Source organism: Physeter macrocephalus, chromosome 11 (genome assembly GCF_002837175.3).
Source record: "Physeter macrocephalus isolate SW-GA chromosome 11, ASM283717v5, whole genome shotgun sequence".
NCBI lineage: Eukaryota > Metazoa > Chordata > Mammalia > Artiodactyla > Physeteridae > Physeter > Physeter macrocephalus.
In genome coordinates, this window is record NC_041224.1 from 143,525,761 (window position 1) to 143,547,381 (window position 21,621).

Consider the following 21,621-nt stretch of genomic DNA (forward strand, 5'->3'; position numbering starts at 1 on the left):
AGATCAGCTCGGTGCTTTGTGACCACCTAGAGGGGTGAGATAGGGAGGGTGGGAGGGAGGGAGACGCAAGAGGGAGGAGATATGGGAACATGTGTATATGTATAACTGATTCACTTTGTTATAAAGCAGAAACTAACACACCATTGTAAAGCAATTATACTCCAATAAAGATGTTTAAAAATAAAATCAGACACAATCCAGAGCAGAGGAGAATTGTAATGAACAGACCATGGTGGTTTCTTCCCACTTAACTACTGATGGATGAAAGGAAGAATATACAATTGCTTTGTGAAAACAGTATCAGTTATATTTGTCCTGATTCTTCAGAAGTATGTAAAGTAACCGGGGACTTACCTGAAATACATTTTTTTATTTTCTGAAAGATGGCTTCCTGTTATATCTAGAAACACGGAATCTTTGCTTCTTTTTTTCCTTTTTCAATACAGCAGGTCCTTATTAGTCATCACTTTTATACACATCAGTGTATACATGTCAATCCCAATCGCCCAATTCATCACACCACCCGCCGCCCCACCATTTTCCCCCCTTGGTGTCCATACATTTGTTCTCTACATGTGTGTCTCAACTTCTGCCCTGCAAACCAGTTCATCTGTACCATTTTTCTAGGTTCCACATATATGCGTTAATATACGATATTTATTTTTCTCTTTCTGACTGACTACACTCTGTATGACAGTCTCTAGATCCATCCACTTCTCAACAAATGACCCAATTTTGTTCCTTTTTATGGCTGAGTAATATTCCATTGTATATATGTACCACATCTTCTTTATCCATTCGTCTGTTGATGGGCATTTAGGTTGCTTCCATGACCTGGCTATTGTAAATAGTGCTGCAATGAACATTGGGGTGCATGTGTCTTTTTGAATTATGGTTTTCTCTGGGTATATGCCCAGTAGTCGAATTGCTGGATCATATGGTAATTCTGTTTTTTTTAATGACTCTCCATACTATTCGCCATAGTGGCTGTATCAATTTACATTCCCACCAACAGTGCAAGAGGGTTCCCTTTTCTCAACACCCTCAGCAGCATTTGTTGTCTGTAGATTTTTCTGATGATGCCCATTCTAACTGGTGTGAGGTGATACCTCATTGTAGTTTTGATTTGCATTTCTCTAAAAATTAGTGACATTAAGCAGCTTTTCATGGTTGTTTGGTTTTTTAAATATTGAGCTGCATGAGCTGTTTATATGTTTTGGAGATTAATCTTTTGTCCGTTGATTCATTTGCAAATATTTTCTCCCATTCTGAGGGCTGTGTTTTCATCTTGTTTATGGTTTCCTTTGCTGTGCAAAAGTTTTATGTTTCATTAGGTCCCATTTGTTTATTTTGGTTTTTATTTTCATTACTCTAAGAGGTGAATCAAAAAATATCTTGCTGTGATTTATGTCAAAGAGTGTGCTTCCTATGTTTTCCTCTAAGAGTTTTACAGTGTCTAGTCTTACATTTAGGTCTCAAATCCATTTTGAGTTTATTTTTGTGTATGGTATTAGGGAGAGTTCTAATTTCATTCTTTTACATGTAGCTGTCCAGTTTTCCCAGCACCACTTATTGAAGAGACTGTCTTCTCCCCATTGTATATCCTTGCCTTCTTTGTCATAGATTAGTTGACCATAGGTGCGTGGATTTATCTCTGGGCTTTCTATCTTGTTCCATTGATCTATGTTTCTGTTTTTGTGCCAGTACCATATTGTCTTGATTACTGTAGCTTTGTAGTATAGTCTGAAGTCTGGAAGCCTGATTCCTCCAGCTCTGTTTTTTCCCTCAAGACTGTTTTGGCTATATGGGGTCTTTTGTGTCTCCATACAAATTTTAAGATTTGTTGTTCTAGTTCCATACAAAATGTCCTTGGTAATTTGATAGGGATTGGATTGAATCTGTAGATTGCTTTGGATAGTATACTCATTTTCACAATATTGATTCATCCAATCCAGGAACATGGTATATCTCTCCATCTGTTGGTATCATCTTTAATTTCTTTGATCAGTATCTTATAGTTTTCTGCATACATGTCTTTTGTTTCGCTAGGTAGGTTTATTCCTAGGTATTTTATTCTTTTTGTTGCAGTGGTAAATGGGAGTGTTTCCTTAATTTCTCTTTCAGATTTTTCATCATTAGTGTGTAGGAATGCAAGAGATTTCTGTGTATTAATTTTGTATCCTGCAACTTTACTAAATTCTTTGATTAGCTCTAGTAGTTTTCTGGTGGCATCTTTAGGATTGTCTATGTATAGTATCATGTCATCTGTAAACAGTGACAGTTTTACTTCTTTTCCAATTTGTATTCCTTTTATTTCTTTTTCTTCTCTGACTGCGTGGCTAAGACTTCCAAAACTATGTTGAATAATACTGGTGAGAGTGGACATCCTTGTCTTTTTCCTGATCTTAGAGGAAACACTTTCAGTTTTTCCCCATTGAGAATGATGTTTCCTGTGGGTTTGTCACATATGGCCTTTATTATGTTGAGGTAGGTTCCCTCTATGCCCACTTTCTGGAGAGTTTTTATCATAAATTGGTGTTGAATTTTGTCATTGTCTGGTTTTGGTATCAGGGTGATGGTGACCACATAGAATGAATTTGGGAGTGTTCCTTCCTCTGCAATTTTTTGGAAGAGTTTGAGAAAGATGGGTGTTAGCTCTTCTCTAAATGTTTGGTACAATTCACCTGTCAAGCCATCTGGTCCTGGACTTTTGTTTGTGGAAGATTTTTAATCACAGTTTCAATTTTATTACTTGTGATTGGTCTGTTCATATTTTCTATTTCTTCCTGGTTCAGTCTTGGAAAGTTATACCTTTCTAAGAATTTGTCCATTTCTTCCAGGTTGTCCATTTTATTGGCATAGAGTTGCTCTTGATGAGTCTGGCTAATGGTTTATCAGTTTTATTTATCTTCTCAAAGAACCAGCTTTTAGTTTTATTGATCTTTGCTATTGTTTTCTTTGTTTAAATTTCATTTATTTCCGCTCTGATCTTTGTAATTTCTTTCCATCTGCTAACTTTAGGTTTTCTTTGTTCTTCTTTCTGTAGTTCCTTTAGGTGTAAGGTTAGGTTGTTTAGTTGAGATACTTCTTGTTTCTTGAGGTAGGCTTCTATAGCTATAAACTTCCCTCTTAGAACTGCTTTTGCCACATCCCATAGTTTTGCATCGTCATGTTTTCATTGTCATTTGTCTCAAGGTATTTTTTGATTTCCTCTTTGATTTCTTCAGTGATCTCTTGGTTATTTAGCAACGTATTGTTTAGCCTCCATGTGTTTGTTTTTTTTACGTTTTTTCCCATAATTGATTTGTAGTCTCTTAGTGTTGTGGTCGGAAAAGATGCTTGATATGATTTCAGTTTTCTTAAATTTACTGAGGCTTGATTTGTGACCCAAGATGTGATCTATCCTGGAGAATGTTCCATGTGCACTTGAGAAAAAAGTGTAATGTGCTCTTTTTGGATGGAATGTCCTATAAATATCATTTAAATCTATTTGGTCTATTGTGTCATTAAAACTTGTGTTTCCTTTTTTTGGGGGGTACGTGGGCCTCTCACTGTTGTGGCCTCTTCCATTGCGGAGCACAGGCTCCGGATGCACAGGCTCAGCGGCCATGGCTCACTGGCCTAGCCGCTCTGCGGCATGTGGGATCTTCCCAGACTGGAGCTCGAACCCGTGTCCCCTGCATCGGCAGGTGGACTCTCAACCACTGTGCCACCAGGGAAGCCAGTGTTTCCTTATTGATTTTCTGTTTGGAAGATCTGTCCGTTGGTGTAAGTGAGGTGTTAAAATCCCCCACTATTATTGTTTTACTGTCGATTTCCTCTTTTATAGCTGTTAGCAGTTGCCGTACGTATTGAGGTGCCCCTATGTTGGTTGCATAAATATTTACAATTGTTATATCTTCTTCTTGGATTGATCCCTTGATCATTATGTTGTGTCCTTCCTTGTCTCTTGTAACATTCTTTGTTTTAAAGTCTATTTTATCTGGTATGAGTATTGCTACTCTAGCTTTCTTTTGATTCCATTTGCATGGAATATCTTTTTCCATCCTCTCACTTTCAGTCTTTATGTGTCCTTAGGTCTGAAGTGGGTCTCTTGTAGACAGGATATATTTGTTTCTTGTTTGTGTATCCATTCAGCAAGCCTTTGTCTTTTAGTTGGAGCATTTAATCCATTCATGTTTAAGGTAATTGTCGAGATGTATGTTCTTATTACCATTTTCTGAATTGTTTTGGGTTTATTTTTGTAGTTCCTTCTCTTCTCTTGTGTTTCCCACTTAGAGAAGTTCCTTTGGCATTTGTTGTAGAGCTGGTTTGGTGGTGCTGAATTCTCTTAGCTTTTGCTTGCCTGTAAAGCTTTTGATTTCTCCATGGAATCTGAATGAGATCCTTGCCGGGTAGAGTAATCTTGGTTGTAGATTCTTCCCATTCTTCACTTTAAGTATATCATGCCACTCCCTTCTGGTTTGTAGAGTTTCTGCTGAGAAATCAGCTGTTAACCTTATGGGAGTTCCCTTGTATGTTATTTGTCATTTTTCCCTTGCTGCTTTCAATAATTTTTCTGTCTTTAATTTTTGCCAATTTGATTACTATGTGACTTGGTGTGTTTCTCCTTCGGTTTATCCTGTATGGGACTCTCTTGCTTCCTGGACTTTGTTGGCTATGTCCTTTCCCATGTTAGGGAAGTTTTTGACTATAATCTCTTCAAATATTTTCTTGGGTCCTTTCTCTCTTCTTCTGGCATGCTGCAGGATTGTGGGTCTTCTTGCTTCTGCTGTCTTCCCACTGGTGGATGAAGCCATCTAAGAGGCTTGAGCAAGTTTCCTGATGGAAGGGACTGGTGGTGGGTAGAGCTGGCTGTTGCTCTGGTGGGCAGATCTCAGTAAAACTTTAATCTGCTTGTCTGCTGATGGGTAGGGCTGGGTTTCCTCCCTGCTAGTTGTTTGGCCTGAGGCAACTGAACACTAGAGCCTACTGGGCTCTTTGGTGGGGCTAATGGCATACTCTGGGAGGGTTCACACCAAGGAGTACTTCTCAGAACTTCTGCCAGTGTCCTTGTCCTCACGGTGAGCCACAGCCACCCTACGCCTCTGCAGGAGGCCATCCAACACTAGCAGGTAGGTCTGGTTCAGTCTCCCCTGGGGTCACTGCTCCTTCCCTTGGGTCCCGATGCACACACTACTTTGTGCCCTCCAAGAGTGGAGTCTCTGTTTCCTCCAGTCCTGTCAGAGTCCTACAATCAAATCCCGCTAGCCTTCAAAGTCTGATTCTCTAGGAATTCCTTGTCTCGTTTCCGGACCCCCAGTTTGGGGAGCCTGACGTGGGGCTCAGAACCTTCACTCCAGTGGGGTGGGTGGACTTCTGTGGTATAGGTGTTCTCCAGTTTGTGAGTCACCCGCCTAGCAGTTTTGGGATTTGATATTATTGTGATTGCGCCATTCCTACCATCTCATTGTGGCTTTTCCTTTGTCTTTGGATGTGAGATATCATTTTTGGTGAGTTCCAGTGTCTTCCTATTGATGATTGTTCATCAGTTAGTTGTGATTCTGGTGTTCTCACAAGAGGGAGTGAGAGCACGTCCTTCTGCTCTGCCATCTTGGTTCTATATTGGAATCATTGCTTTTAATTGACATTTTAACTATAAATGTAACATATATACATGGTAAAAATTTGAACAGTGTTCAAGGGTATAAAGCGGAAAGTAATTCTCCCTTTCTCACTGATCACAAGCCACTGTCCACGAATAAGCACTATTGTTTCTCATGTATCTTAAAAAAAACAAAACCTTTATTACATTACTTTGGATCTTTTTTTAAAAAAACTTTACTACTACTTTAGATGGTTTTCTTCAGCCCTAAGCAGTATAATTTTCTCAAATATTGCTTCATATTTTAAGTGTACTTTTTTGGGGGGGGCTGGCAAATTGGATATATCCTTCCTTCACCCCACCCAACCCCTGTCTTTTAACATGCTCTGTAGCCTCTCTTTTCTGATATCTTGGGGGAAATCCTGTAGTTTTGACCCTTTTAATTTTAAGAATGGTCTCCTTTTGGCCTCTATGACTTGATTTCAATGATTAAAATTCTTACCAAGTCTAAATAAAAACCTGAGTCTCACATATGATTCCTAGCTTTTTTGCTCCCTTCCAGTCTTGGGCCACACACACAGCTGGGACCTATAGAGGGGAAATGACATGGTAATAGCCTTCAATTTCTCTATTTCCTCTACCTCCATTTCAGTATTTGGAGGGGAGAAGAGATTAGATGAAAGAGAAAAAATCTTTTTTTAAAAAAAATAAATTTATTTATTTATTTTTGGCTGCGTTGGGTCTTCATTGCTGCGTGTGGGCTTTTTCTCTAGTTGCGGCGAGCAGGGGCTACTCTTCGTTGTGGTGCACAGGCTTCTCACTGCGGTGGCTTCTCTTGTTGCAAAGCACGGGTTCTAGGTGCACGGACTTCAGTAATTGTGGCTTGTGGACTCTAGAGTGCAGGCTCAGTAGTTGTGGTGCAGGCTTAGTTGCCCCGTGGCATGTGGGATCTTCCCAGACCAGGGCTCGAACCTGTGTCCTCTGCATTGGCAGGCGGATTCTCAACCACTGCACCACCAAGGAAACCCCCAAATCTTTTTTTTCTTATCTAGTACTATCATTAAGGTTCTTGCTTGATTAATACTGGCTAAAGGAAGCCCTCTATGGTATGTGTCCAAATGCTACTTCTTTGTCAGGTGCATAAATGGGGCCTCTACACCAGAGCTCTCTGACGTGGATGATACATATTCTGTCTGACATTACCTGTGTCCCTGTCCCTTGCCCTATTTCCACTTCTACCTTTGGTGGTACCTACACAGTAATTTTCCTTTCTAGTATTTATCCTTCTGTCAGTTGGAGTTGGGTAATGAGGGGATGCTCTCAGCAAACATTTATTAGTTCTGCAAAAATGTGTTTAGCTGCTGTTCTTTAGAATGTCCTTACTGACTGTTATTTTCATTATTGGGTCTTTAGCAAAATTATTAGACAATAAGAAAATTTCATTCACATATGACTTTTGGTAAGTACTGTGAAATAAAATTCATATTTATGGCTAGACAAGAACAAAATTTAAACATAAAAATTCTCTGCCCTTTGGCCTCCTCCCCCCCCACTGTGCATTGTGTGTCCGCCTTATGCATTGACCCAACCTCCCCCATCAGCAGGAGTATCTGCTCAACCATAAACAGCAACATTCTCCTAGCATCAACAAGACAACTCCTTAAATGATAACGTTCTTTCTTGATCTTGTAAAGGGTCACATGACCCACCATAATGTTGCTTAAATCTGGATTAAGTAACCTGTCAATAATATGTCATGTAATGTACAGCTCTCTGTCTCAAAAAACTTACATGAACTGTGTCTTGACTTCTAATGGGCAGAACAGTTCTCAGAGATTTCTGAGATGCTTTTCCCGGGTTATAATCCTCAAATTTGGCTCAAATAAAATTTTCCAATTCTTAGATCGACTGATTAATTTTTCATCAACAGTACCTTTGAGGTCAGATAAACATGAGTTCCTACCTGAGCTCTACTGTATACTAGCTTGGGCAGGTGACTTCATCTCTTTGGAGCTTTGTTTCCTTATTTGTAAAATGGGAAAAATTATAATTACCTGGAAGGGCTGTTGCAGGGATTATAACACAATGCCTGGTACTTAGTGGGAATGCAACCCAATGTGGCTGTGCTTTTAACTATTAAATAAAAGATGCAAGTGATGAAGAACAATTGAGTTAATAACTTTGATATGGGAATAGTCAGTTATAAGAAGTTATCAAATTGATATGTAAGAATATATATTTGGAGAAAAGAAGAAAAAGCAATGGTGTCAGATCTCAAAAGAACTCAGCGCCAGGACAGTCTCCAAAATTTCCTGTGCCGGTGGCTGATACAAAGAGAAAATTGCAGAATTTCTCCTAGGGATTTGGGGGGTAGCATTTATCATAGCATGTGATTTTCTTTTTAATTGTTGTCATTACAAAATGAAAACTTCAATTTGAAATGACCTTTCTTAGGCTGTGATAAAAAATAGCTTCTCTATGCATTTGTGTAAGGAAAATAGTGTGACTGAATTTGGGAGATAGAAAAAAATAGAGTTAGCAATCATTCAGACAGTGGGTAGTCGTCAAAAAAATAGAGTTAGCAATAATTCAGACAGTGAGTAGTCGTCTGTCTTTTCTCTGATTCACACAATGCCTTACAACTGTGTTAGAAGTGCTTAGCCTGAGATGACTTTACCACCAGCTTTAATCCCAAACATCCATCTTTCTTCTAAGAGATATCACTGTTTGGAAAGGAAAGTTGTTTTTGCTACCCCTGGAAAAAAAGTAGTTGAACAAATCGTAAGCAGTGTTATCTTCTGGAAGATGAAAATGCCTTTCGAATGGACACTGTAAGTCCTCATCTGCTATGTGTAGGAAAGACTTCTATAATACTATACTATGCAAGTGCAATTGTTAGAACAAAAGAAAGACTAAAAGAGATTATCTTCAATAAATCTTTTCTGATTCCCACCTTACCCCACCCATCTCCTCCAGATGCACCTCTCCTGTAGCAATTCATACTTCTCTCAGGCATTTAATTATAGGCTGTCTAGAGTATTTTTTTGTCTCTTGCTAAGCTCTTAAGGCAGGGTATTTGCCTTATTCGTTTTCTTTTTTGTAACCTGTATGTTCCAGGTCTCACCAGCACACAGCTGCAAAATAAGGTCACTAGAGTTTTGTTTTCCCACAGAGCAAAACTTTGTGGTTTATTCCATTGTGTTTCTGATGACAAAACTGAAGAATTCAGAAAGCTAAATTATTCTAGTAAATTGCTATTAGAAAGGGAAGGAGCGTCTTTAGTAATCAAACTGAAAACATTACAGTTGAAATGTATTCTTGAGATCTTGGAACCATTCTTGCTTTTGAAAGAATGGACTGTGTTCAGAGACAAGAGTATACTACAGGGCCAATGGACCACTTCTCTTCCTTAGCTAGTATTGGTGGGAGATCCTGAATTCATCCAATACATAGTTTTTGAGGATTCACAGAGTGCAATCTCTTGTCCACTCCTATCTCATCCCTCAGTGGACATGGTATACTCTTGTTTGGGAATACATCACATTCATAGTGATCTTTGATTGCACGAAGGGAGATACAGATTTTACTTTCTCTCTCTTAACACTGACTGTTCACTACTGATAAGGCACCATGGAGTAGATTCTTTGCCAGTGAACCTGGCTGCCACATGCAGCATTTATCAGTTATTCAGTCCCATTAATATTTACTGAGAACAATGTCAGAGCCTGAGATGGGTAATACAAAGATAACCAAGACATGCTCCCCACCCCAGAGGTTGAGGGGTGTTGAGTCTCTGCCATCAGACTGTGTGTGTGTGTGTGTGTGTGTGTGTGTGTGTGTGTGTGAGAGAGAGATTTATTGTCTTCCTCACTCCGTTAGACTCTCAATTCCTCGAAGAACAGTCTTTATTTTTTTAATTTTATTTTTTAAGTTAACATGCAGTAAAATTGACTTGGGGTGTACAGTTCTATGAATTTTAATGCATATATAGATTTAAATAACTGTCACTACAATCATGATTCAGAAAAGTTCCATCTCCAAAACTCTCTCATGCTGCTCCTTTGTAGTCAAGTTCCCCTCCCACCTCTAGCCCCTGGCAACCAGTAATCTGTTCTCTCTATATAAAATTGTTCTTTTCCCAGAATGTTATATACCTAGAATCATACAGTATGCAACTTTAGAAACTGGCTTTTTTCATTCAGCATAATGCCTTTAAGATTCATCTATATTGGCACATATATCTGTTCTCTCTTTATAAAGTTGTTGTTTTTCCAGAATGTTATATACCTAGAATCATACAATATGCAACTTTTAGAAACTGGCTTTTTTCATTCAGCATAATGCCTTTAAGATTCATCTATATTGTTGCGTGTATCAATAGTTCATTTTTTTTTTTCTTGCTGAGTAGTATTGCATTGTATGGGCATAATACAGTGTGTTTATCCATTCAGGTATTGAAAGACATTTGTTTATTTTTATTTTTTGGTGACAGTGAACAGAATTGTTATAAACACTCACATGTAGGTTTTGGTGTCAACGTTAAGTTTTGATTTCTCTAGGGTAAATACCTAGGAGTGAACTGCTGGGTCATATGTACATGTATGTTTATAAGAAACTACCAAACTGTTGTCCAGCTTGTAATAGTCTACATTTTCTCAGGCAATGCATGAGGGTTCCAGTTGCTCTGTATTCTTGTCAGCACCTGGTATTGTTAGTATTTTCCATTTTAGCCATTCTAATTAGTATAGAGTGGTATCTCATCCTGGTTTTAATTTGATTTCCCAGAATGGCTAATGGCTAGTAATATTAAACATCCTTTTATGGGCTTATTTGCTTTCTGTATGTGATCTTTTGTGAAGTCTTTTGTCTATTTTTAAATTGGGTGGTTTGTTTTCTTACCATTGAGCTTTGAGAGGTTTTATATATATATATAGTTACAGAGCCTTTGTTGTATATGTAATTTCCAAAAATTTTCACCGGTCTGTGTCTTATCTTTTTACTTTCTTTACTGTCATTTTAAGAACAAAAACCTTTAAATTTGAAGAAGTCTAATATATAAATTTTTTTCTTCTCTGATTGTACTTTTTGGTGTCATGTCTGTAATCTCTTTTCCTAACTCAGGTCATGAAGATTTTCCCCATATTTTCTTCTAAAAGTTTTAGAGTTGTGGGTTTTATATTTACATCTCTGATCATTTTGACTTAATTTTTGTTCAAGGGGTAATATTTAGGTCAAAATTCATTTTATTTTTTATGCATGGATTATCAACCGATTGTTTGAAAAGACTATCCTTTCTCCATTGAATTTCCTTTGCACCTATTAAAAACCAATTGGCTATTTTTCTGGGAGTTTACTTCCAGACTCTAGTCTATACCATTGATCTATGTGTCTGTCCTTTCACCAGTATCACACTGTCTTAATTACTATAGCTTTATTTCATACTCAGTAATGGGTAGTGTGATTCCTCCAACTTTATTCTTTCTTTTCAAAATTGTTGGGGCTATTCTGCTTCCCTTTCCTTTCCATATAAATTTTTAAATCAGCTTGGCTAATTCTACCAAAATTTCTGCTGTGGATTTTATTGGAATTACATTAAATCTGTAGATCAATATGGGGAGAGAAAATTGAGATCTTTGCCATGATGAGCCTTCCAGTCCATGAACAAAATGTGTTTCTCTACTTAGGTCTTTGAATTTTTCATCAGTGTTTTATAGTTTTTATTTTTAATTTTTTAAATTAAAAATTTATTTATTTATTTTTGGTTGTGTTGGGTCTGTTGCTGCACGTGGGCTTTCTCTAGTTGTGCAAGTGGGAGCCACTCTTCATTGCGGTGCACAGGCTTCTCATTGTGGTGGCTTTTCTTGTTGTGGAGCACGGGCTCTAGGTGCATGGGCTTCAGTAGTTGTGGCATGTAGGCTTAGTAGTTGTGGTGCACGGGCTTAGTTGCTCCACAGCATGTGGCGTCTTCCCAGACCAGGGATCGAACCCGTGTCCCCTGCATTGGCAGGCAGATTCCTAACCACTGCGCCACAAGGGATGTCCTTATAGCTTTTAGCACATAGATCCTGTCCATGTTTTGTTAGATTTATTCCAAGGTATGACATATTTTTGGAGCTATTGTAAGTGGGATTATTTTTTATCTCCTTCCAGGTATTCATGGTTAGTATATTAATTGTCAAATTACCATGCACTTAATGGCTTTAAATGAGGAAAATTTATTATCTTACAATGCTGTAGGTCAGAAGTCCAACACAGGTCTCATTGGACTAAAATCCAAGGTATCAGGAGGGCTGCATTTCTTATTGAAGGCTCTAGAGAACAGTCTTTGCCTTCTCCAGATTCTAGAGGTCAACCACATTCCTTGGTCATGCCCCCCTTCCTCCCTCTTCAAAATCAACAATGGCAGGTCAAGTCTTCTGACCTTGCATCTTTCCTTTCATCTCTTTCTGACCTTAGCTGGAAAATGTTCTCCAACTTTAAGTGCTCATGTGATTATATTGGGTCCACCTGGATAATCCAGGATAACCTCCCTATCTCAAGATCTGTAACCTTAATCACATCTGTAAAGTCTTTTTTTCTATGTAAAATAACATTTGCAGGTTCCAAAGATTATGCCATGGACATCATTTGAAGACCATTATTCTGCTTAGCACAGCTAGTTTATAGAAATTTGGCTGATATTTTGTGTTGACTTTGTGACCTTGCTAAACACAAACACAATTGTTAGTTGTAGTTCTTTCTTTTTCTTTTCTCCCTCCCTCCCTTCTTTCTTCATTTCCTGTTTTCCTTCCTTCCTCTCTCCCTCCTTCCCTCCCTCCCACCTTCATTTTTTTCTTTTCTTTTCTTTCTTTCTTGTTTTATACACAGACAATCATATCATCTATGAATGGGGAGAGCTTTCTTTCTTTCTTTTCAATCTGGATGATCCCTTCTGCCCTTCTATGTCTTTTTCCTTTGGCTAGAATCTTGAGTGTTGTATAGAAGTTGTGAGAATTGACATTATTGTCCTGTTGTTGATATCCGGGGGAAAACATTTGTTTTCTCACCCTTAAGCATAATGTTAGCTATAGGTTTTTATAGATGCCCTTTTATTTTGCTGAGGTTTTCTTTTCTTTTTTTTTAATTTTTATTTTTTAGCATAAGTAGACATTGAATTTTGTCAAATGCTTTTTCTGTATCAATGGGATTATCTGGGTTTTATTCTCTAGACTTTAATGTAATGGATTCTACTGACTGAGTTTTTTATATTGAATCAGCTGTGTATTCCAGAATAAACCACAATTGGTCATAATGTATTTTCTTTATATATTGCTAGATTTGCTATTTTTTGGAGGACTTTTACATCTATGTTTATGAGGGATATTGGTCTATAGTTTGCTCATACTGCTTTTGTCTGGTTTTTGTATTAGGGATATCTGGCCTCATTATAGGAGTTGGGAAGTATTGCCTCTTCTCATATTGGTTTGGCCAAAAAGTTCGTTCAGGTTTTTCTGTAAGATACGAAGAAGAAAACCAAATGAACATTTTGGCTGACTCAGTATTTTCTGGAAGAGTTTGTATAGAACTGGTGTTAATTCTTCCTTAAATGTCAGGTAGAATTCTCCATTAAAATAATATGGTCCTGGAGATTACTCTTTTGGGAGCTTTTAAATTATGTATTGAATGTGTTTAATAGTTGTAGGACTTTTCAGATTATATTTAATTTTAAGTGAGTTTCTGGTTGATAGTCTCTTGTTCTTAAAGAATTGTAAATTGTATACTCCCTTATTATCCTTTTAATGTCTATGGAATCTGTAATGATATTTTCTTTTATTCCTGATATTGGTATTTGTCTAAGTGCACTTGAAAAAATGTATATTTTTCTCTTGTTGGGGGAGTGTTTTGCACATGTCAATTAAATTCACTTGGTTGGTGGTGGTGTTCAGTTCTTAAGTATCCTTGCTGATTTTCTATCTACTAATTCTGTCTGTTACTGAGACGGGGAGGTTGTAATCTCCAGCTATAATTATGGATTTGTCTATTGCTCTTTCAGTGTCTGTCAATTTCTAATTCATGTGTTTTGAAACCTTGTTGTTAGGTACATGCACATTTTGGACTGTTATGTCTTCCTGGTGAAGTGACCCTTTATCATGTGATATCTCTTTTTAATCGCTGGTCTCTGAAATCTGTTTTGTCTGTTATTAAAATAACTACTCCAATTTTCTTTTGATTAGTGCTTACATTTTATATGTTTTTCCATCCTTTTTGTCTTTATCATTATATTTAAAGTGTGTTTCTTGTAGACAGTATGTAGTTGTATTTTTAAAAAATTATATTCTATCTCTGACTTTCAACTGGTGTGTTTAGATAATTTGTTTAATATAATTCTTGGCATGTTTGGATTTAGGTCTAATATTTGATGTTTGTTTTCTATTCTGTTTTTTGTTCCCAGTCCCCTTTTCTGCTTTATTTTGGGCTAATTGAACTTTGTTTTATCATTTCATTTTAATTTTTCTGTTGTATTTTAGATAATAGCACACACAATTTGATCTACAAATAGATACTTGACTTTACATAATATACTTAGAATTAATATTTTACCACTTCAAGTGGAATGTAAAAAGCTTGCCATCATCATTTAGAGCTACTTAACCTTCCCACTTTATGTCATATCAATAGTTTTCTTATGAATTATATCTATAAACAATGACAACGCAGTGTTTTAATTTTTCCATTCAACCATCAAACATATTTTACAGACTTCAAGAAGAGAATAGTCTATTATATTTACCACTTCTATTGCTCCTTTTCATTTCTTAGGCTCCACTTTTCTTCCTCCTATCATTTCACTTGTGTTTGAGGAATTTCCTTTAACAATTCTATTGGAATAGATCTGCTGGCAAGCAATTCCTTCATGTTCCTCCATTGGAGGAGCTCTTTATTCCACCTTAATTTCTGAAGGATACTTTTGCTGGATATATAATTCTGGGTTGACATTTATTTTCTTTAAGCACTATAACAATGTTCTACTTCTTTCTGACCTCCATTATTTTTGGTGAGAAATCTCAGCCATTTAATTCATTGTTTCTCTACAGGTGATGCATCATTTTCCTTGACTTTCACTGTTTTTCTTTGTCTTTAGTTTTCAGCAGTTTGTTATGTGTCTGGGTGGAGAGTTCTTTGGGCATCTTTTTGGGGGTTTGCTGAGTGTTAATTCTTTTGGTATTGTCTCCCAGATCACTTAAACCTTGTTAATTATTTTCAATCTTTTTTATCTTTTTCAGATAGGATAGATTGTATTGTCCTGTCATCAAGTTCATGGACTCTTTCCTCTATTTATCAGCATTCTGCTATTAAAACCATCCAGTGCCTTAAAAATTTTTACTATTGTATTTTTTTCAATTTTCAAATTTCCATTTGGTTCTTATTTATACATTTTATTTCTTTGCTAAGACTCTCTATATTTCCATCCATCTTAAGGGTTTTGCCCTTATTTTGGAGAATATTTTTTATAATTGCTGTGTTACAGTCAGTTGGACACTTACAACACCTTTGTCATCTCACTGATGGCATCTGTTGATTTTCTTTTCCCACGTGAGTTGAGGTTTTCCTGGTTCTTCATCTGCCAAATAAGTTTGGATTGTATCCAGGCCATTTTGGGTATTCTGTGATGAGACTCTGGGTCTTATTTAAGTCCCATGGAAAATGTTTACTTTTGTTTCACCACCCAGTTGACCCAGTTGATTTCAGACAAATCTTCTGTAGCTTGTGATTTCAATGGAAGTTTTGTTTTCAAATTCTTTGCCATGTTATTCTGATCTGTCCCATGTGGGTGCCACCCAGTGACCAGTCTTAGACTCAGGAGATGGTTTATCACTTAGTTCACTTCTTAAAGTCTTTGGTGAGCTTTAAAGGATCAGATCCACACATGTACTGCTCAGGACTGTGCAGAAAATTAACAGATAATTTTATGGGGTCATTGTTCCAATCTCTTCCCTCTCCATGATCTCTCTGGTACTTTCTGCCTGTCACAATCCTTTGAGTTTCCTGGACAGAAAACTGGGCCTTTATTTACCATGGTCTACCACATACTTCCCTTGGGAAAATGGAGAAAGAAAAAGAGACAACAGGGATTTACTACACACTCTTGGGGCCACAGATCCTCGGATCAAACTGGAACATTCCCCTGCATTTTAGGCACCTGCTTGCCTCTGTTTCTTCCACTGTCAATGCTGCTACCCCCATGGGACTATCTTGGCACTGGAGGGTAAGAAGATGAAGGAAGAAACACCCCAGATATCTCTTCCACTCCCTCTGAGAATTAGGAAGCCCCTTTCCCATTCTTGTAGACAGAACTAGAGGGCTTCTTCAGGAACTGTTTCTATCTGTGCCCATGGTCACTTTTGGGATGTGGGCTGCTTTAAATCCAGACTGAGGGGTCCTGGGAGGAAAATTAGTAAACTCACTGTTACTTCATTAGTGCTCTAAATTTTGGTGTTCTGTTCCAATCTACCTGCTACTATTTTTTTCTTTTAAAGATTTTGTTTTTTCAGAGAAGTTTAGGTAACCACAAAATGGAGAGGAAAGTACAGAGATTTCCTATATATCCTCGGCCCCCACAAATGCATATCTTCCTCCATTATCAGCATCACTTACCAAAGTGATACATTTGTTACAATTGAGGAGCCTACATTGACACATCATAATTGGGAATCATAATTCCCAAAGTCCATAGTTTCCTTTAGGGTTCACTCCTAATGTGTACATTCTATGGATTTCAACAAATTTATGTAACATGTATCCATTGCTATGGTATCATACAAAGTATTTTCACTGTCCTGAAGATCCACTGTGCTCAACCTGTTCATCCTTCTCCACACCCAAACCCTGACAATCACTCATTTTGTTTTGTTTTTTTCTTTTACTAACTTCATAGATTTGCCTTTTCCAGAATGTCATTTGACCCTTGAACAACACAAGTTTGCACTGCAAGGGTCCACTTATATGTAGATTTCTTTCAATAGTAAATACCACAGTACTACATGATCCAAAGTTGGTTGAATCCATGGATATGGTGGAGGAACCATGGATACTGTGGACTGACTACAGTAACATGTGGATTTGCAATTGCATGGAGGGTTGGTGCCCCTAACCCCCACGTTGTTCAAGGGTCAACTGTAGTTGGTATCATACAGTGTATAGGCTTTTCAGATTGGCTTCTTTCACTTAGTAATAATTTGCATTTGAGGTTCTTTCATGTCTATTCATGGCTTGATAGCTCATTTCTTTTTAGTACTGAGTAATATTCCAGCACAGATGTACCACAGATTATTTTTCCACTTACCTACTGAAGGACATTTTGGTTGCTTCCAAGTTTTGGCAGTTATGAATAAAGTTGCTATAAACATCCTTGTGCAAGTTTTTGTGTGGAAAGAAGTTTCAGCTCCACTGGGTAAGTTCTAAGGCAAGTGATTGCTGGATTGTGTCATAAGAGTATGTTAATTTTATAAGACACCAACCGTCTTCTAAAGTAGCAGTATCGTTTTGTATTCCCACCAGTAATGTGTGATAGTTCCTTTTATCCACATTCTTGTCAGCTTTTGGTGGTGTTAGTGCCTGGATTTTGGCCGTTCTAATAGGTATGTAGTGGTATCTCATTGTTTTAATTTGCATTTCCCTGGTGATAGATGATGTAGAGCATCTTCCCATATGCTTATTTACCATCTGAATATCTTCTCTGATGAGGGGTCTGTTAGATCTTTAGCTCATTTTTTAAAAGTGGATTGTTTTTCTTATTCTTGAGTTTTTAGAGTTCTTAGTATATTTTGGATAACTATTCTTTATCAGATGAATCTTTTGCAAATATTTTTTTTTCCACTCTATGGCTTGTGTTTTCATTCTCTTTTCTCATTTTTCATTTACAGGACAAAAGTTTTTAATTTGAATGAAATAAAATTTTTAGTTATTTGTTTTATGGATTGTGTCTTGGTGTTATATCTAAAATTCATTGCCCTACCCAAGGTCATCTAGGTTTTCTCCTATGGTGACTTAGAGGAGTCTGGAGTGGTTATGTTCACATTCAGGATGACACTTGTCAGCTGGGCTCAGGCTGGAAAGCAGCTTACCCCACAAGGTCTCCTATTATTGATAAACTATTTGGATGGGCCATGTTAATTTGTCCTGCTCCATGTTGGTCTATACTTTATACATGAGCATTATTGGTAGTCATTCTATCACTAGAGGACAGCTTTCCAGCAGTTGGCTGTTCTGTGCTTAGCTATAGAACCAAAATCTCCAATAGTGGTCAGATTCTTATTTCAGCTCCTAATATGGCACTCAAGAATTATATTGAGGTTTACAATTTTTGTTATTACCTTGAGCTGAGCAGTGACTAACTGGTAAGCTTCCTGCCTGAGTCTCTTAGTTTGGCTGTGCACGAGTAAGGTTTTTCAAACCTTTACTCTGTTCAGTTTTCTGATGTAGAATTGATAGGTAGTTAATGCTTCCACACAAATACTTAATTTAAAAAAGGTGGTGAGTGGTGGGTTGTGCAGCTAATGGCTTCACAGGTGAATTTTGGAGTGAGGCAGAAATGGAACATGCTATTATTAACTCTCTTACTCATAGAACCTTCTATCTCATTTTTAGTAATAGTTGGTTGACTCAGGGTTGGGTTTCCCTGGAAGTAAGCTTGGACTTTGGATCCTAGCTAACTGAACATTGCAGTAAGCAATTGTCTCTCAAAGTCTCTTTCTTTTTCTGAGAGAATTCTAGTGGGAAATCTGTATACTGAGCAGCATTTCTCCCATAACACCTGGGTGATTTGGAATGATTGTGATGCTTGGTGGGATAAGTTTGTGCACAGAGGGAAAAGCAATCTGTTACCACAAACATGCCTCCAGTTTCTTTACCCAGTCCCTGGGGACTAGGGTTTTATAAATACTAATACTAAGGGCTTGCCAGATTACTTTCAAGATACGCTGCCTAACTGACACAGTTTTCCTGTGAAAAATCCGCCATTATTCATTTTAGCACCCTTATTCCAGAAAAAAGAAAAAGGTACATAGGCCCTCAGGAGCAAACCCAGGGTTTACACTTATGTGCCATTCTGAGTTCTCATTCATGTCAGTCTGCTCTCCATCCTTGGAGACTTCACTACCCTGGGAAGCTCAGGGCCTGATCATTGTGCCCCTCCTGCTGCTTGACTCGCATTGACAGACCGCTCTCTGTTTCTTTTCCTGCCATACTTAAATGTCTAAATCCTGGATTCCTCTCTTTTTAAAATTTTATTTATTTATCTGTTTGTTTATTTTTTAACATCTTTATTGGAGTATAATTGTTTTACAATGGTGTGTTAGTTTCTGCTTTATAACAAAGTGAATCAGTTATACACATATCCCCATATCTCTTCCCTCTTGCTTCTTCCTCCCTCCCACATTCCCTATCCCACCCCTCTAGATGGTCAGAAAGCACCGAGGTTATCTCCCTGTGCTATGCGGCTTCTTCCCACTAGCTATCTATTTTACATTTGGTAGTGTATATATGTCCACTCTCTCACTTTGTCCCAGCTTACTCTTCCCCCTCCCCGTATCCTCAAGTCCATTCTCTAGTAGGTCTGCGTCTTTATTCCCATCTTGCCCCTAGGTTCTTCATGACCATTTTTTTGTTTTGTTTTTTAGATTCCATATATATGTGTTAGCATACGGTATTTGTTTTTCTCTTTCTGACTTACTTCACTCCTGGCTATTGTAAATAGAGCTGCAATGAACATTGTGGTACATGACTCTTTTTGAATGATGGTTTTCTCCAGGTATCTGCCCAGTAGTGGGATTGCTGGGACGTATGGTGGTTCTAATTTTAGTTTTTTAAGGAACCTCCATACTTTTCTCCATAGTGGCTGTATCAATTGACATTCCCACCAACAGTGCAAGAGGGTTCCCTTTTCTCCACACCCTCTCCAGCATTTATTGTTTGTAGATATTTTGATGATGGCCATTCTGACTGGTGTGAGGTGATACCTCATTGTAATTTTGATTTGCATTTCTCAAATGATTAAAGATGTTAAGAATTTTTTCAAGTATTTGTTGGCAATCTGTATATCTTCTTTGGAGAAATGTCTATTTAGGTCTTCTGTCCATTTTTGGATTGCATTGTTTTTTTGCATGAGCTGCTTGTAAATTTTGGAGATTAATCCTTTGTCAGTTGCTTCCTTTGCAACTATTTTCTCCCATTCTGAGGGTTGTCTTTTCATTTTGTTTATGGTTTCCTTTGCTGTGCAAAAGCTTTTAAGTTTCATTAGGTCCCATTTGTTTATCTTTGTTTTTATTTCCATTTGTCTAGGAAGTGGGTCAAAAAGGATCTTGCTGTGATTTATGTCATAGAATGTTCTGTGACATTCTATGTTTTCTTCTAAGAGTTTGATAGTGTCTGGCCTTACATTTAGGTCTTTAATCCATTTTGAGTTTATTTTTGTGTATGGTGTTAGGGAGTGTTCTAATTTCATTCTTTTACATGTAGCTGTCCAGTTTTCCCAGCACCACTTACTGAAGAGGCTGTCTTTTCTCCATTGTATATTCTTGCCTCCTTTATCAAAGATAAGGTGACCATATGTGCGTGGGTTTATCTCTGGGCTTTATATCGTGTTCCGTTGATCTATATTTCTGTTTTTGTGCCAGTACCATACTATCTTGATTACTGTAGCTTTGTAGTATAGTCTGAAGTCCAGGCGCCTGATTTCTCCAGTTCCGTTTTTTTCCCTCAAGACTGTTTTGGCTATTCGGGGTCTTTTGTGTCTCCATACAAATTTTCAGATTTTTTGTTCTAGTGCCATAAAAAATGCCCTTGGTAATTTGATAGGGATTGGATTGAATCTGTAGATTTCTTTTGGTAGTATAGTCATTTTCACAATGTTGATTCTTCCAATCCAAGAACATGGTATATCTCTCCATCTGTTTGTGTCATCTTTAATTTCTTTCATCATTGTCTTATAATTTTCTGCATACAGGTCTTTTGTCTCCTTAGGTAGGTTTATTCCTAGGTTTTTTATACTTTTTGTTGCAATGGTAAATGGGAGTGTTTTCTTAATTTCACTTTCAGATTTTCCATCATTAGTGTATAAGAATGCACGAGACTTCTGTGCATTAATTTTGTATCGTGCAACTTTACCAAATTCATTGATTAGCTCTAGTAGTTTTCTGGTAGCATCCTTAGGATTCTCTATGTATAGTATCATGTCAACTGAAAACACAGCTTTACTTCTTCTTTTCTGATGTGGATTCCTTTTATTTCTATTGGTTTGTCATATATGGCATTTAGTATGTTGAGGTAAGTTCCCTCTATGCCTATTTTCTGGAGGGTTTTTATCATAAATGGGTTTTGAATTTTATCAAAAGCTTTCTCTGCATATATTGAGATGATCATATGGTTTTTATCCTTCAGTTGGTTAATATGGTGTATCACATTTATTGATTTGCTTGTATTGAAGAATCCTTGCATTCCTGGGATAAACCCGACTTGATCATAGTGTATGATCCTTTTAATGTGCTGTTGGACTCTTTTTGCTAGTATTTTGTTGAGGATTTTTGCATCTTTGTTCATCAATGATATTGGCCTGTAGTTTTCTTTCTTTGTTATATCTTTGTCTGGTTTTGGTATCAGGGTGATGGTGGCCTCGTAGAATGAGTTTGGAAATGTTCCTCGCTCTGCTATATTTTGGAAGAGTTTGAGAAGGATAGGTGTTAGCTCTTCTCTAAATATTTGATAGAATTTGCCTGTGAAGCCATCTGGTCCTGGGTTTTTGTGTGTTGGAAGATTTTTAATCACAGTTTTGATGTCAGTGCTCGTGATTGGTCTGTTCATATTTTCTATTTCTTCCTGGTTCAATCTCGGAAGGTTGTATATTTCTAAGAATTTGTCCATTTCTTCCAGGTTGTTCATTTTATTGGCATATAGTTGCTTGTAGTAATCTCTCATGATCCTTTTTATTTCTGCAGTGTCAGTTATTCTCCTTTTTCATTTCTAATTCTATTGATTTGAGTCTTCTCCCATTTTTTCTTGAT